At 35.7% G+C, this 19,348-nt stretch overlaps 1 protein-coding gene across 3 annotated transcripts in view; it reads right to left on the minus strand.

Moving 5' to 3' along the window:
• LOC120632818 (histone-lysine N-methyltransferase ash1) overlaps positions 1–19,348 on the minus strand; it is an 82,097-nt gene that overhangs the window by 47,525 nt on the left and 15,224 nt on the right. The gene's annotated exons all lie outside the window — the stretch shown is intronic.

Below are 19,348 nucleotides of genomic sequence, written 5' to 3' on the forward strand. Positions count from 1 at the left end.
ACGAATGGAGTTATCCACAAATTTAAGGTCAATCAACGAGCTATGGAGAGCGCTATGTTAGGAGTTTCCCTGATGGATAAAATTAGAAACGAAGTGATCCGCAGGAGAAGCAAAGTTACTGACGTAGTCCAAACTATCAGCAAGTCAAAATTGCAATCAGAAAAGTTCTAAAGTGGAGTCCACGTACAAGCAAGCGTAATGTGGGGCGGCCTCCAGCACGATGGACTGATGTCATAAAGAGAGTGACGGGAAGGGGGTGGATGAGGAAGGGTGAGGACCGGGTGTGGTGGCGCTTCTTGGGAAAGGCTTATGTTCACCAGTGGACATCCGTAGGCTGAAATAATGATAATGAATGATGATTGAAAAAATAAAGCAAAAGCTTACAATAAAGCTGAAAGTGTTTTTTTTTATTGAACGCGTTAATCTTTGGAACTGCCATTCGGATTCGAAAAATCTTTTTAGTACCAGGTTTTTCTTGGGTCAACCATTCTCTGGAACGATTCATTTTGTCCGGTTAACATCATACCGCGACCCTTAGGAGTCGGGTAACAGGCAGACAATGCAACGGGGTGCGTCGTATACTATAAGTTTGTATGGGATTTTACTTATCAGTACTTTTACTTGGAAGAGGTCACAGGGATTGCTATTTACTAATATGGGTCGTCAAACCTTAGAACTTATTTAAAATTGAAAAGATCTCATTGTCTAAACACTGAGCGGTTGCGATTCTTTCCAGCTTTCTCTCTATTTAAGTATTTATACTCAAAAATTAAAAAAATCCAGTCCGAATTATGGCCTTATCAAAAGATATATAATCTAAAAATATTGGCCGGTCCAAGATATATTTTCATCTTTTAGTTGAACGACCTTTATTAATAATTATGACATGTCAGCCCCATCGTTAAATGCCTAGTATTATTTTTTTTAAACTAAAAAAAAAACTCAAATAACCAGAAGCGATTAGCTTGTTAGTTAATTACGTTACACAAATTTGTCAACCTGTTTGTTTATAAATGGTGTTCGCAATCGACAAAGCAACGCGACGCCGCGAACCACGCCGGCGCCCATGACTCAGAATTAGGCGCCCACTATCGCACCAGCGATAACAATCTACCAGATCCTGACCGAGCTAATTAAGGCGTACAACTTTTGGGGTGCGAAATGAATGAAAAACTTACAATAATTATACTCACTTACCGCCCAATTTTAATTTTGAAAGTGTGTACGTACTAGTTTTGTTCATAGTAAAAATAATATTGTAGGTAAGTGAATTTATTTTGTATTTAAGTCATTTGTAGAGAGTCCTCAGATTTAAAAATAGAACTAGCTGTTGCCCGTGTTTTTCGTCCGCCTTTATTGCGGTTTTTTACAAATCACGTGGGAGTCGTTTTTTTCGTGGGATAAAAGGTAGCCTATTTTACTCACCGTTCTTTCAACCAACTCTTATGACAAAAAAATCAAGTCTATTGGTTGCTTAGTTAGGTCGTAAAATGAGGACAAACAAACAAATACACTGTAAGCATGGATTATTGACCACTGAATTATTACAATTTAACCAGAATCTACTATTGTTTTATCTGTTTTATAATACATTTTGAAGACCTCCTTTGCGCAGTGGTGAGCGCAATAGTAGTCTTATAAGTGGGATTATAATTTATAATTTCTCTGGTCTGGTCTGGTTCGACTTCGGCTGTAGCTAGTTACCATCCTACAAACAAAGGCCACCAAGCAATTTAGCGTTCCAGCACGATACTATACTACTACTCCTCCCTCACTTAAGTCCGTCAGCCGAGTTTTAACTTATAGAATAATAATAGCAATTGGCTTTATTTAACTAATGTTAAGTTTAAATTGAAATCTGTAATTTTAATCTGTAGTTAAGTGTCATTTAGTACGTAACATAAGTTATGCTAGAATGACACCCTATCGTCGTGTGAGGTAAGTTTACTAAATTATCTCAGTTTGCTTTAAGTAAGTACTTTCCTTCTATTACAGATTCCTGCATTCCAATTCTCACAAGAGCGAATAATGATTTGCGATAAGCAGTAATCGGTTGAAAGCCAGCCCAGAACTGGTTGCTTTTCTTAACTGTGTTGTGGAAAGGCAGTAGACGCTTAACGGGCATTGAGAAATCATATTTTATACGGCTATAGGGTACAGCTTGTTAGTAATGAAGTACCGCGTTATGCACAGCATTTACGACGCAGTGCCAGTATTCCCGGCGATGACAAGATAGCAGGCCGCAACTTCCTTATCCGTTACGCGATATTATCGGCCTTAAGAACCCTGTCTAATTTGAATAACCAACGACTTGAGAAGTCTCCATCTAAATATATATCCCCTCCGACCAAAACAGCTCGGGCATCCTTGGGAAAAATAAATTAATACTAATGGAAAAAATATGAATTTCAAATCAGTTACATAAGTTATGAGTTCACTTGGAACGAATTATACCTACAAGGTGTCACGGATCAATCAGCATAAAAGGATATAATACGTAATAAAGTTTTTTACCAAACAGTTAAAGTTGTAATTAATTGCTTTTTAGTTTCACTATTTTTAATTATAGCTACATACACACATTATACACACATATTATAAAATACTGCAGTGAAGTCACAGAATGTTTTAGTATGTTTTTGAAGGTTTTATTTTAAACGCAATATACGACCGCATGTCTGGTTCCTTTGTTTGCTGCATATCTTTACTGGACACCTTTTGAAGTGCCTACTAGGCACTTATGGTAGGAGTTTAAGTAAACGTATTTATGGTTGTAAGTATAAAAACAGACAGGCAACAGCGATATTGCCATTAATATCTGCTATAGCATTTACGTTGGAATTCTGTGGAGATTTTCCCCCGGGTTCCCGCGAGGTTCAAATCGTGACTGAGAGTCGCGTTCGGCGCAATTTGCTTACCCATACAGCGCACCGCTCTAATCATGTGTAAAATATTACCGTACCTCGTCACTGTAACACAGAATCGGGACGGTACGTCAAAAGTCACAGAGAAACATTTCGAGATTAATTGACTACGATAGTCGCTGCACGATTACCGTTGTCTGCACTATAGGCTTGCAGACGCGAACGTGATTGCGGACCTGTTCAACTAAATCCGAGCGAATCTAATAATATTGTAGGTAGGCACTTATACTAAACGGACTGTAGAACGTTCTATATAGAAAATACTGATATCTGAACGAGCAGAGTTTTGAATTTTGCGTAGCTTATAACGTAAATAATTAGTACTGACGTTATAATACCTTCATCGGGAGACAAAGGAAGCTAGTTTGGTGCACTTCAAATTCAAGGAAATTAACTGTGGAAAACAAATAATAATCATCATATCAACCGATAGACGTCCACTGCTTAGTCCACTAACTCCTACTACTAATTTGTAACTCTCTACAAAAGATAGGTCTTTTGTAGGGAGTTACAAATTCCACGGTTTTGTGCCGCTTAAATCCAGCGGCTACCTGTGACGCGCCTAATGTCGTCCGTCCACCTCGTCGGGGATCGTCGAAATAATAATAACAAGGCTATATTAACATTACAAACAATCGGTTGTTGTAAATTAACACTAGGCATTAAACGGCCGGTAAAGTAATCGGCCACACAATTCCCATAAAAGCGTGGAGAATCGGCGAGATCCAGTTGAACGCGTGACCTCTAGTCGGCGAGTAACAAGGCGAGTGTTAGTAACCAGGCGCGAGAGGAGGGCGGAGGGCCCATTAGAACAATAGTAGCGCGCAGAAGCATGTGATCATAAACTTGCACCTACAATCAGCTCCGACCCGTTTGAATACCTGACCTGCCACAACTTAACATGCCATTCGCATATCTCGTGAATTGTATTAAGCTAGAAACCTACGGAATGCGAAAATCGGAAATAATACTATAATAAAGAACTTACCTTAGACCAAATAAGGAAGAGAACCCTATGATACAGACAGAGATATATATGTATAATATAGAACTGTTTATTGCTTCATATAAAATACTTGTTTAAATTTGTGTGTATATTGTGTCTTACGTAATATTAAGTAAGTTTATTGTATATACCTATTATCTATCTTTTAATTGTTGGCTCAACCATTTTTCTTTGCAACTTTCGGTCTAATTACACTAAGTGGTTGCCCGGAAAGGATTATTATCAATAATAAGGCCGCCATTACACCCTAAGTTGTTCATTTTTTTTTTTCCTATCGGTGTGTAATAAAGAATCTAATATTGCTATTATTATTATATGTTGGATGTAAAATAGTAGTTAAAATAAGTAGTAGACTGAATACTTATTTCTTTTGCAAAGTTTTATTGCATGATACTTTAATTAGTCGTCTCGAATCAATCGCAGCTAATTGTTTACTGACACAGTGTCACAACAATGAAGTAATTAATTCCTAATTATACTACAGGATAATTGTGATGACCGCAAACCAATATACATAATTTAATTATACACGTTCCGAGGAATAAACCAAGTAACCTTACAATAAAAAATTTACCGTACTAAAAATCTAATTAATCTATTACTATAAAAGTCAAGTAATTTAAATCCTGCATTAAATTTCTATACATTTTTAGTTATTTTTCTCCCTTTTTCTCCGCATGATTTATACCGTTACCTTGCCTGCAAATCGACGTTCCTAGATATAAACAGAGTAAATACGCAATGAAAATATTTAAGAACAGCCTAATTATTGTTATAATATGATCTGACTTCAACTCATTTTAAGTTTATGCAATTTATTTATTTATTTTTTATTTCCCACTGATGATGACTTTGTCCGCGTTGATACCTCAGTAAGGAAATTGGTTTGTGCAACTACTGCCTTTGTATACTTTATTGACGGCAAAATCATTTACCCAACCAACAAAGGACTTATCCTTTTCTCCTTCCTACTCTATTTCTCCAAGTGCCTAGGGTCACTGGGAGAGATCTCCTAAAGAGTTAAGGGCTCTGCTCTGAGGATGAGGAGGATTTAGGCCGTATCCTACCACGCTGGCCAAGTGCGAACATTATGGAGAACTCTCATTCACATGGTTTCCTAGCGATGTTCTCCTCCTCTGGTAAAGCAAGTAATATTGAATTGCTTAAAAAATATGTACTGTAATTTGATGTACACAAGAGGTAAATATAGGGATATAACACGGCAACCTGCAACTACAATATGCCCGCTTGAATGTATTTCACCTTTTACAAAATACAAAAAGTTCACATATCAGATGAAGGAATGCTTTTCGTAAAGCTGTTTCAATGCTTTATTTGTACTGCAAAGGGAGGTAGGGTAGTGCATTCCCACGCGGCACGGATACGCCGGTTCCGATCGCCGCCCCCACTAATTGAGGAGATGCAACCAAGGACATGCCGGTAGGATCTGATGAAATTGTTGATATTTTAATTGGTATTAATGTAAAGAGATAAGTCAACTGATATGAATTAGGTGGTAATTCGTATAATTTCTGTGTATTCCTCTTTTTAGTTGATACACATCAGTTATGGAATATCCAACTAGTATTATAAATGTGAATGTGTGGATGTCTGTTACTCAATCACACAGAAACGGCTGAACGGATTTGAATGAAATTTGGCATGCATGTAGCATTTGACATGGAAAAGAACATAGGCTACCTTTTACCCCGATTCCCTAGTAGTTCCCGAGTAGTTCCCGGGGGAAAATTGATTTCTTTTTACGAGCTAAGCCGCGGGCAGACAACTTTGAAATTTGTTTGCATGTCACCTATGCTATGGAAAAGGGCATGTAAGTTCTTTCTATACCGATCTCTTAAATAGTTCTCATTAAAAATTGTTAACGAACGAAGCATTAGAAACAGTTCGTAAGTCCACGCAGACGAAGTCGCGGGCAGAAGCTAGTAATTGATATTTCCTGATTATTTATCATGCTCTTGATGTAAAACATCATCAAGAAATCTCAGTGAGAAATTCAAGGAAATATGTTTCCTATATTAGTGCTCCTTTTACAATTCCTGAAGTTCTTGAAGAAGGTAGAAGAAAACATGAAGTGGCTTGACTGTGAAACCATCATTGTTTTTTGGTCATTATCTCTATTACATTATCTCCGAGACCTCATATAAAGTATTTGCAGGTATAAGCCCACTTTGCCATCATTAAAATCCAATAAATCAATTAATCAACCAGTTTTGTAACAAGCTCACAACTACGTGCGGGATAACGTTTTATTGCCAACTATTAAAGCGAAAGATAAGTGACGCGACGTAGTGGTACAAACTATCTTGAACTTGAGGGACGTGTAGGCGTCATTTGTGTCTATCTATACCAATGAACTTCGAGCACTCGATCGCCGTATGCGTGAGAGGACAATGAAACCGTTTATATCCTACTAGTGAGTTAAGTATAACCGAGGAGAAAGGATTACAATTATTGCATGTTTCTCTGTTCTGTTCCTATCTTTAATGAAATCTTAAATCCTTACTATATCTTTTGAAATTACACAACCAATTGAACAATTTTGAGAAAGATCTTACTATCAATCAGCCATCAAAACAAAGATCTCCTGTTTAGAAGATCATTAATTTCGACAAATAGACATAAATAAGCGGTGATATTGAATATAATTTTAGGATGTTATGAGTCGCTTGTATTTATGATGTTTATTTTATTAATAGGTGCTCTGTAGTAAATGTTATTACAAGTTTCAATGTATGCTTCTTAAGTAAGCATTAAAGTTTCTGTTCAAAAATATTGATACCTTCAACAATTATTTCTAACCTAAAAAACTAAGAAGTCTAATATGCAGAACCATAATCAAGTAATGATAAAGACATTCTCGTTGATAAAACAATAACAAAATTGGTTTTATTGATTTCTTTATAACATGCTAATAATATCTTAACTAATTAACAGGCAACTTCTAAAAGTCCGCACTATTTACGTTAATTATATCGCTAATTGATATAAAACGTCGTAAATAATTTGAACTTAACGAATAGCTGGGGGGCTACCCGATAATTATAAAAAAAAGAAAATCGAATGTGGCAGCTGCAGTCACTATAAATATCAATACAATCCATTGTTGGAGCCATAATCAAACATAATATAAAAAATAAGAACCATAAAACTTCGAATAGCGTGGCGTATGAGCAATTGACTGCTATAAGCTATTGAAACGGTTCAAGGTGACCGTCGCGAGCAAAAATTACAATAAATTTATCGATACTTCCTTGTTAGTGGAAAGATATTTTTAAACGTTCATACCGTACAGTACCACGTTAGTCTAGCATGTACGAATACGGATCACGAAACCTTACATTTCATAACAGGGGCGGGCTAAAATTAATAGGTATTATATTAATAGGTATAGGTCTGTCATTGCCAGATTGAAGTTAAGAAATTAAAATTATCTACCTCTGTAACTGGGAGCTCGAAAACGTTTTTCCGTTCTTAAGTAAAGCAGACGGTCGCGATTACTTTTATATAATGTATTAAAACAAAATCGTTTAAGCCCTCCCAACGGCTTTGTAGAAGCTGGGAGATCAAGGTCGAAGCTCTTAATCAAGCTCTCCTAATACCACAAGCTCCGCACAAGACTCATTGAAGCACAAATATTATATACTTAGGTATGGTGGGCTGAAACCCTATGCAGATTAGCGGGCTTTATGAAACCCACGACCTATCGTTAGGCAGCGAACACGTATGGGACATTAATCCGTTCTATCCTCCATGACCATGTCGCTGCCTATACGTGGTATCACTTTGAATTCCTACTGAAAATATACGTTGCAGTATTCCTTCGCAGGTACCTAATACCCTGGTACTGCAAAAACAGAGCAGAGGAGCCACCACAATGACGCAACGTTTTAATTATTTCAAGTGTTTTTATATTTTCTCTTCTTTTTCATATTTGTATGTTACTGTAAGGATTATTGTGGTGAATAAAGCTTATTATTATTATAACTTCCACCAATGATTCTCCTAGTTGTCCTGCTAAATAAAACGATTGCTAAATCCCACTTCTGATTGTGATTTAGCAACTGCTTTCCAGTCGTGGGAGTCGAACCCGAATGGTTCGATTCCCACGACTGGAATTTTTTCGTGTGATGAACACAAATGAATTTCACTGTCTGGGTGTTCATTTAGAGTAGAGATTATGTATATTATTTATAAAAATATGCATCAGTCACCTTATTAGCCACAAGCTACGCTTACTTTGGGGCTAGATGGCGATGTGTTTATTGTCGTAGTATATTTATTTATTTACTTGGATCAGGGGCATTTAAGAGGATAATAGACTTGGTATAATAACGACCCTTGAATAATGCATAAAATAGAGGAGTCTCTTTTAGAAGTAAACAGCGGTCAATTACTGTGTGTAGCGCCCAGCTTTGTGGCGGGTTCGGAAACAATCGAAGCGGTGCGATGGGCGAGATACCGAACCGTAATAACTCTAATGGTGAGATAAGAGCGCCACTGCGCGGCTACAGGTTGTAGCAGCCGCTGGAATATTATGGTGCGTACTCTACAACGTGTAAATGAAAACCGATGCTTTAAAGGTAAATTATGTACGTTATCTGTGAAACCGAAACGCTAATAGTTTTTGAGTAAACCACTGCCAAAATTTCTACTGAAAGAAACCAGTTACAGCCCTTACATCACATGCAAAATTCAAATCACGTGACTACTGACACTTTATTGGGTACGCGTCGCGTAGCGTCGGTACTATGCAAGCGTCGGTCTTTTATCTTTAAAAGGGTTGCCGTAAGTAAACAATTAGAATGTTTTTAATTTATTTGTATGGAAAAATAAATTCTTCTTTTGATGCACCCATCATCAGTATTTCGTATTCGGTTACACGTTGTATATTGACAAGTGGGATTTACCAATGTGCTTTATTAAGCAGGGGCAATGGGTATAGTAATTTGCACAAGTAACAGTAGTTATCATATCATCGCAAAATAAACAGCGGTCAATTATTAATTTGTGTAACGTCCAGCTTAGAGGTCGGTTCGAAAATAAAAACGTTATAACATTAATAACTCTAATGGTAAGATAAGAAAATACAAGTTGTGTCAACGGCAGCAATGCGTGCGCACACTATAATCAGAAGTGGGATATAGTGATTTATATTTGCTTATATTTAGCATCATGGCATCTGAGAAATATCATTTATGTAACAGTCATCAATCATAATCATGTAATTGCAAAGTTAAAATGAGTCAATGAAAGTTGGTTTCGCCCAGCTTTATATCGAGTTTAAAAAATTTACGCGAAGCGATATAAACAACCTAATAACTCTAGTCGTAAGATAAGAATAAGTCTTATGAGTGCTGCAGTTTGCACATAACTATAGCGCAAGTCGTCCCAACTGCAGCACTAATAAAGACTTGAATAGGTACACTAAAATCAGAAGTGGGAATTATCATGTTCTTTATTAAGCGGTGGAAAAGTAGGAGAATCATTAGTGCAAGTAACCGTCATTATCCTGCTTTAAAAAGTAAATAACAGTAAATTCATATGTGTAACGTCCAGTATTGTGGCAGGTTTTAAAACAATCGAAGAGGTGCGATGGGCGATATACCAAACCGCAATAACTCTAATCGTAAGATAAGAAGCTACAAGTTGTGCCAACCGCAGCAATAATAAAACTCGAGTACATTATTATCAGAGTTGTATTTGTATAGGTAACGTGCTTTATTTAATAGTTGTAATTGGGAGAATTATTTCAACAAGTAACCGTCATCATTGTGTCCTTGCTAAGTAAAGTCAACGGTCAATTAATATGTTTAATATGTCAGGTTTAAAAACATCGAAGTTATGTTATGTGCGATATATCGAACCGTAACAACTCTAATCTCAAAGGAGCTTCAAGTTGTCTCCACCAAAGCGAAACAGTTGAGTCAATCATAATCAGAAATAGGGTTAAGATATGTGTTTTATTTAGCAGGGGCAATTACGAGAATCATTTGTGCAAGTAACCGTCATCATCATGTCATTGCAAAGTAAACAACGGTCAATTATTGTGACTGAGCGAACGGGCATCCGCTAATATCGTCCTGATAATATAGCATTAAAATTTCTTTAATATTGTTTTTTGAAACATCACTTATTTAAATCAAAGATTGTTTTGCAGTGACGAGTAGTTTGCGACCTCACAACGTACAACCCATGAAATCGCTTTTGAGATTTTGCATTAGACTGGAGCCTGCTGCAGGTACTAGCAGTAAGCGTCGGGGTTATTTATTACTTTTATGGAAATTAAAAATTTATTTCAAATCACAAAATTACAACGTGCGTACACTATTATGAGATGCGGTATATAGTTTTACTCAGCATTTGTGCACGTAATTGCAGCATCATCCTGTAGAAGTAAACAGAGGTCAATCTGGTTAAACGCGGCCTTTACTCCAAATCTAATCAGCTACAAATCCAAGGAGCCAGCTTCGCCGGAGCGACTTACTTTTTTTCGAATTTTTGCAATGACGACGACTTACTCGGTCAGGCATGCAAATTACTTCACATGTTTTCTTTCAGCCATAAATCAAGTGATAATCAATTACTTAAAACGCCCATGTCTAACTGTGAAAAGTTGGATGCCAGCTACAGGACACCGGTCTCCTCTCGGAATGAGGGTTTCTCCGAATGAGATTTGGAAGTCTTAAACTACCTGCCAAGTGCCAATATAGGCTACCACCGCTTCACGCCATTTTGTTAAATCTAGTCTTCCTAATTTTTATATGAGTGATTGTGATTGTGGTTTATGGAGTGTATTGTAATTTAAAACTAGTGAATATTAAAACAAAGTAGAATAATTATTAGATATACCTTTCCTATGTAATCCCAAATCTCGAAACTAAATTAATAGGATTTAGTCTGTATGACTATCCTTTTCTAATCGGCATTGTGAAAGACTTTTAGTCATACCAATTTAGTAAAGTTTAGAAACCGTTTATTTTGCCGAGCTTTAAGGTCCTATGACAGTCTCCACTATGCGAGCTATCTCTGTGTCGATATTCATCAATATCGGGGTAGCGTTTGAATCGAATATAGGTAACAAGCAACTAATCAGACAAACTTTTAGTATATAGATAATCGGCCGAATTTTGCCCACCTATCAAACGAGGCAGGAAATAATGTAGACATAAAATTATGATTGTATATCATCACACATGCTTTGTAAGTTCCACAAGTTCAAAGTTTTAAAAAGTTAGCGTGAGAAACTTGGAACTTATTGAGAGACATACCCAAGGTGTCTTTCGGTAGTGTATTGTTAAAAAAAAAATTAAATCCATTTACCTATTTTATGTAGTTCAGTAGTTAACTTTGATATGGTTTGAAATAACTTTGGTAGGTCGATGTTGTTACAAGCGATAGTAGCTTCCTACCTCAGCAATATTTCGTGGCGCAGCAAGCACTGGGACCAGTTTACGCCGACAACCATGTAAACGATTTATTCCCGAGCCTCGTTTTGCATTACCCGATCGGGAGCTAGGGCTGTTTAATATTTTAGTGTCTGGAATTCTCGGCTAGCATGTCAAAGGGTTGGCGATTTCACAAACTGTATAAAAAAATATATAATAATATATTATAATATATTTTTATCAAAACCCAAAATATTTACAAATGCAAAGAATTTGAACATTGTAAGAACATGTTTTTATATTTAAACGAGCCAAGAGATAGCTCTATATTTAACTTTAATATAACGATGATATTATGATTCAAATGAACAGGGTGGTATCTTGCTATCTGTCAATTATATTATTTTTATAAATTTAGATTTCATTATTTCTTTAAAGACATAAATAAAAGGTAATTATTATATTACCAGTTTCATCAAATGTAGACAGTTTTATTCTGTTTACTTTATTGCAATTAGTTCAGTAGTATTTGTAATTAAGTTGCGTTTAACGTGAATACGAGTACCAAACATAATTTAGCGTATGAACAACAAACTTTTAAGAATAACTTTGCAACGTGGGAAAATTCAAAAGATGATGCTAAAAAACGTTCTCTTGTCGTTGTTAGATGAAGGGCACTTTATATTCAATGTATTGCATCAAATATACTTGAACGCAAACAATGTATCTAATACCAATACAACGGTAGTCAACCCTATCCGGGCGTGCAGTTGTCACAGGGGCTTTATTAAAGGACGCAAAGCAAAGATGGCCGTTGGACCGGCTTATCCCGATTCCCGGTGCGCCTACTCGACGCACCGCTAATACGCAATAATACCAACATTATCAACTTCACCACTTAAATTCATATAACAACTTAACACTTGGGAAAGATAAATCACGCAGGCTAACAAATTATCCACCCACGTTGTCCATAAAGTTCACATGGCGAGATATAAATTTTGAGACACGTTAGATGACATTTCCTTCAAGACGATAAACAAAGCGTGTATTTTTAAAATGTCCGCAATTACGTAAGAACCGTGGGCCGAAAGGTGCCCAATGAGCCGGAAAGGCATTCCCATAAAAAGAGAAACTATAAAACTCTGAAACATCACTGAACTGAACACTGTGGAATACACTCGTAACTATTTAATTTAAACATGAGGAGGATTTTGATCGTTTATTAATTAGTATAGTTTTTACTTATGACTTGGTTCACGTAGATATCCGAAGCCTATTTAAGTCCCACAGCATGTGCCTCTTTATAGGACAGTGCATTAAGAACTAGGATCCTCTATAATACCCCGAACAACTTTTATCCTGACTTAAAATGAACCCAGGATTCGCGGATACTTCAAATTCAAATCGTTAATTTGCAGATTGGTTTTACATTATTGGTAGATAAAATATAGGGACAAACATCCGCCTTAGATGGCATGCAAAAAATGCATGTTCATAAACTAATTCCTACTTACTATAATAATACTATCCTGAATTAATCGACATTATTAAAATAAGAATAAAATTTAAGACTGATATCAAAATTACAAATATCTGTTACTAATATCCTTAAATTAATATGCTTATTATTTTACTTGACCTAAAGCAACTGGGTAGTTAGTCGCTGGTAGCCGCTGGATTCAATTGGCGCAAAACCGTGGAATTTGGAACTCCCTACAAAAGAACATGTCCAGCTGTGGACGTTTATCGGTTGATATGATTATGATGATGAGCTAGTTAGTGTTAAGTAGGTAATTTATTTACATTCTGCACCCCCTGAAGACATCCTATAATACACATATTAACATGTGTTTAGGTCAAAAAAATATCGTATACAAAAGCCTTAAACATCCAAAAAAATCAATAGTAACTCTACAGTTTAAAAAAGAAAATTCCTTCACATCAAATATTTAGTACAATGATTTAATTTATTAATTATCGTTATAATCAACCCATCAAAGACCCACAACTGGGCAAGGGTCTCCTCTAAGAATAAGGTTTAGAACCGTAGTCCACTATGGCCAAGAGCGGATTGGTAGACTTCACACGTCCTCGAGAACGTTATGGAGAACTCTCAGGCATGCAGTGGATTCCTCACGATGTTTTCGTTCACCGATAAAGCAAGTGATATTTGATTGCTTAAAACGCGCATAACTCCCGTTTAAAGGTCCCCAAGAAGAAAGCTGAGTGGGCTATCATCGCTATAACAACGCTAAGTTATTAATACATAACATAAGAGACGTATGAAGGACGGCGAATAATTTACAAAAGAGACCGATCGTAATATAAACAAGATGCAGTAATGGCGCATTTAATTGTTGTGCCCAAGTACGACCGCGCAAAATGTCGAACGCACTCACTCATACACAAATCCAACTGCATTCCCGCACAACATTTAACCTGTCTTGCTTTACGCATCTTTCATTTACGAATATTTTTATACATTTACAGAAGAGGCAGAGTGTAATATATACATATAAACTAAAAGCATTAACGCATCAACTCTTATACGCACATACAGTGCACTTAAAAAAATTGCAAGACAATGAAATTTTATGAATCTGTATATCCTTACTTAAAATTACTATAAATGTGAAAGTGCGTTTGATAAAATTTGATACATATACACGATGCCTTTTTTTTGTCATGAACAATGTTGACCAACAAAAATGACCAAGTTAATCCGTACAATTACAATACAAAACTATTCATTGGTAAAAAATAATAGCAAAAAAAAAAAAATTAACACAATTGCAATAATAGTTTGGTTAGCATATAAGAAGAACCCTAGTGCTAGAGTCAACAGCGCACTGCGGCGGCGGTGGTGCCAATTCAATCAATTGCGAACATTTCATGCAGTAGAAAAGATTTTCGAATATGTGCTTAAATTGATCAGCTGCTTCTAAATTCCTATGCAGACTTTAATGGAACAAAAGGTTACCGAAGGTTAAGAAGTCGCGGACAACCGCCAATAGACTACATTGGGTAATATTAACCACGATCAAATCATGTAACTATTAATTTAATAAAAAAGAACTTTACGTCATCGTTTTATGTCGCTCGAGAATCCATCGGCGACAGTAAAACATCGTGTTAGTTATTTTAATAGAATCATTATTATCAGTCCATCGGCAAATGGGAATGCGATGTGATCGTCCACATTCACGGGATAAGAGTCTATAATCGTCTATGTAAGTACACAGGCGCAACCGGTTTATGAAGCAAGTCGGGGTGTAGGGGAAATCAATGCATCGGAATAATGATCGTCTTTAGTTTCCATCTTTTGATAAATAACACCAGAATAACGACGTATCTTTTCGATTTTGCCGAATTATTTGCCAAAAAATTTATTTGTGAATGTTACCAAGAATTTACAATCCAAAAAAGTCCTTATTTAAACAGTGTCTATTTTACTGACAGTGATAATACATAATACAGCTATAATATGCATGTTTAATACATAGAAACCTACCTCTAGAATAACCTCTAGAAAAATCTATTGCTGAAAAACACGGTTGTGTTGTTTAAAAGATTATAACGAACAAGCGGGAGCGACTTCATTTTATACTATGTAAAGGTTATATAGCGAACAGACGTGATTTCTTTATCGACAACATTTACAGCAAAAGAGGAACTGCCAATCTATAGGCTTTTGCTTAAATTTGTTCATCTCAACAAGTTTCAAATAATATGAGAACAAAGAAACAATCATGTGTTTTCATAATATAAAGATTTTCAAAAGATATCATTTCTAACATTTGTCAATTATATATTCACAGAGCATTCCACAGCAGTTTGTTTGTATTGAATTCACCGCCGGTTCGAAAAGCAGATTTAACGAGAGAAGGCCGACAAGAAACCAAAAATTTATCACCGAAGCTTGGGCGGTCAAAAAATCTATGAAACGTTACATAATACCTGTCGAATTGTGATCAATTTAAAATCAATCTTTGGTGAATAAACCTGAACTGCGATATATCGATAAAGATAGCACCGAATTATTGTGCATGTAGGTATTCGGCCGTGCACTTTTTGCGGATGTCACCAAAAACCGGCAGTCGCCACGTTAAAGGTGTCCAACCGGTTTGCCTTCCCATCCTCCCGTCTCAGTCATAAGCGCGTCTGAAAATTCAACACTCGTCAAATACCGCAAAATGCATTACAACCTCTCCGATATTATTAATGTAAGCACGCACCTCTCAACTTGGCTAACGTCGCAAATGTTCAAGTTGATGTTCACTCATAAAACCGCATCACTATTTAGCTCTACCGCAGAATAAATATAAGTAATTATGGTTCCATCTATTATAATCATAGTCCTTTAATGTAAGATAAACAATCGTAAACAAAACAAATCATATAAAATAAATGGGTAAAACACATTCACTCGCTTAGTTAAGTCTAAACCTAACACTCTTGGTAAGGAAAAGATCTTTTATTTAGTCAGTCATTACTTATTTATTTATAACGTATCGAATCTTAAGTTATATATATATATTTATTTATTGTTATTAGGTACACTAAACAGGTAATAACTAAAAGTAGATCTAAATATAAGAAATAACAAGTTTTGTTCTAAGCTACAATCCAAAGTAAGTGTATATATGTATATACAATATACATACATACTTTTTAGAGACTTGTTCGGCATAGGCCTAAATCAAGTTTCTTCATAAGTTCCGATCTCTTGCTTTCGTCATTTAATCAGATTACGTTTGGAAATATCCTTCCACCTTTTTCTCAGACGTACTTTTTTACTTTTCCTGTCCTTTAGTATCCATTCCTTTAGTCGCTCAGTCCACCAAGGTATCCTGAATTTTACTTAAATGCCATGCTCATTTAAAGTTATTACTCCTGTGTAAATATTTTAATAAAGCATGCCAACTACGTTTATAATTTGTATACCTAATCACAAACCGTGATAACAGAAAAAATACATGTAAAGCATATTATATATTTAAACGATGTGTTTATCGGCCGCACTCGGCATTGAATCATCGCCATCTTTAGATGTAACAATCGTATTGCATAATCGGTCATTAAAGTCGTTTGCAATAGCTACAATAGAGTATAATAAAACAATGCAAATTGAACATGGAATTATTGTTAGCAATATTTACGATCCCTCGTCCACGTTTATTGAAGTAAACATTGATAAAGCCGATCAATTCGATAACGATCAGGAAGAAATGTAAATTGAACTGGAAGGGTACCGTAATCTCGTTAAAGCTATTAGATAGGTAAGATAACATCTACAGGGCTTTAACGGCGACGCACATCAATCAGTAGCAAGACTTAGGTCCCGCCGACAACTGGCATTCCTCCATTTTCTTTTATAATGATCTACTTATGCAGCAAAAACTGCTATTACCCCGGACTGGTAATGACAAATGTCCAGTAGAAAACAACGTTATTAATGAATTCATTAGCGAGCATAGTAACAACGTGTTGCCTCTTAATTAACAAGTCTAGAGAATCTCAAAGTTGATAAACAGCGATACTAAAATAAAGAATTTAATGTCAATGTTATCGGCAAAAAAAACTTAATCAGTAATATTTTAAATAAGACAATTCATGTCTTATACGGCAGCATGAATGAGCTGTTTAAATTGAATATTTATTATATCCTTGAAACGACCAAAGACACCGGCTTTTTAAATCTAAAAAAAAGTAATAGCTCCAAATTTTTCTCTACCATTCAATTCCAGTAACCGGATCTTAAATAACATACTAAAATAGTTATAGCGCTTATAGGCTGTTCTTAATAATACAAGACTTAATTCCTTTCAGACTCTGCTGAGTTTAAAAAGGAAACACGTACCTATGTGAAAATGCACATTGCAAATATACAAAAATCTTTGTCGAAAGGAAAAATATATACCAAATCAGTGCAACATGCAAAATAATAACTCACATTATGCATTCGGCTATAACTAAACGTTGATCATGTGACGAGCACGAGGTTGACTGTAAGGTAAATTCATTAAAAGTGATTACTTGGATGGGCCGAATGAGACAATGTCGCCCACATACATAATCGCAGCTAGTCGATGCCCGCGACATTGTGACGCAGAAGATATTTAATATATAAATAGATACTGGACTTCTTCGAACCCTAGTTTGTACTACTATTATTAATACTATCGAAATCCTAAAATGTTTAAAAGAAGAAATTTCACAACGATATTGTGAAACGGTCTAAAATCTGTTAATAAACATAGCTATTTCATACTAACAAATGTTTGTTCAATTCAAAAAGATTTAAGCCCATCAGCACGGCTAGCATGGGCAGGAGACAATTATGTCCTGGAGAAAGGACAAAAATGTATCTTCTCCCACAGCTTTATCAACTCTCAGAGCACTGGCGCACAAGTGGAAATAATATCCACATAATATATGTGCAATAATAAACGGGGGTAAACTTCTCCTATTCCATGTTCCCGTGCTTTTAGCAGATGTACACGTTCATTATATCCCATATATAGTAGCATTTGCTAATAAGTAATCAGTGCAAATGATCAAGTGAGTTTACATACTGACATATTGGCCCTAAATTGCTTTAATTTTGATTGACCACCATCACTTTGTGAGTCCCATATTATAGTATTTATATGGATGTCTGCACACTATGTCTAAACACGCGACGCGGTTACGCCGCTCGATCACAATTTCATGGTCAAATGAAGCAAGTTTTGATCTGTCTATTACGTGATATTTTATTGCTTTGCTTTATTAATAGGTTCAACGAACAGATGCGAAAAAAGGAACTCGAGCAGGTTCTTTTGCCAAATGATTTTTAAATTTGTCTTTATGATCTATTATCAAGAGTCGATCTGTAAACCAATATTGTAAGCCTATTTTACCAATTTCAATGCGTACATACATGTATATTTTAACATAATGCATGAACAGTGTCAACACGATATATTGGTGACCATGACCTAATGCTCCACCCAGGAAAACCAGAACAAAATGGAAGACTTTTACGGCATACAGTACGTACGTTAGGTTTGGCTCATTTAACATGTAGATTTAATAATAACATTCTTGATCTCGTACTTATCTTACTGCCCGATGTTAGTAAACTGTAGGTAAGCATCGACATTGCCCAGGCATACATACGTTTTCTATGGTTAATTGCGTTTTTCTGTGACATGGTAACAGTTTTTTTTCCAACAAGCTATGTCGTCGTAACATAATTAAAGAATAAGACAATGATCAGGAACAGATGGTAGCCAACTACCGAAAATATTAACTCAAATTATTAATAAATGTACTTATATAAGTCAATTCGCGGCGTCTGTTTTAAAGTATCTGCAGATTTTTTAACGCACTTGTGTTTAGGAAAAAAATTTAAACCCTTAACTAATGAGTTAGAAAAGAAAAAAGAACTGCAGATATTCTTCTGCTGCTTCATCTCGCTAAGAAAAGTTGCAAGATATTTAACAATAAATAAGACTATCTGAGCCAAGTTATTTTAGTAATCGGTTCATCAATATCCAATCTAATAGCGTCAGAATTAAATCTATGTAACAGGATTGTCGTCATAACTAATGGGATAGACGTCGTTACTGAGATTATTATAAAATGCATCGAAGCTAACGTAATTTTTTTTTACTATCGATAGTTTCCAATTACCAATACTTCCGCCTTCTACGCAATGGCTTCTAAAGGGTTTTAGCGACGGCAGATTCGAAAACCTTTTAAAATGCTCTTAAATGCTCCGGTAAATATCTAATCAGACAACTTTATCGATTGCAATTAGTTGTATTGGTTTCTATAAGGGGTTTCGTGACAGTAGACAGTTATTACAAACTAGTGATACAAAAGAGCTTGTAAATTCCAAAAATGATAGATATCTAATCTAGCAACATTCCTATATCATTTAGGTCAGGAGCTTCTGAGGTTATAATGAATGTAAATAACTCATGAGATGGAATCTTATCGATAACAACTTTGTAAATCAAACA

This window comes from Pararge aegeria, chromosome 20 (genome assembly GCF_905163445.1).
Source record: "Pararge aegeria chromosome 20, ilParAegt1.1, whole genome shotgun sequence".
NCBI lineage: Eukaryota > Metazoa > Arthropoda > Insecta > Lepidoptera > Nymphalidae > Pararge > Pararge aegeria.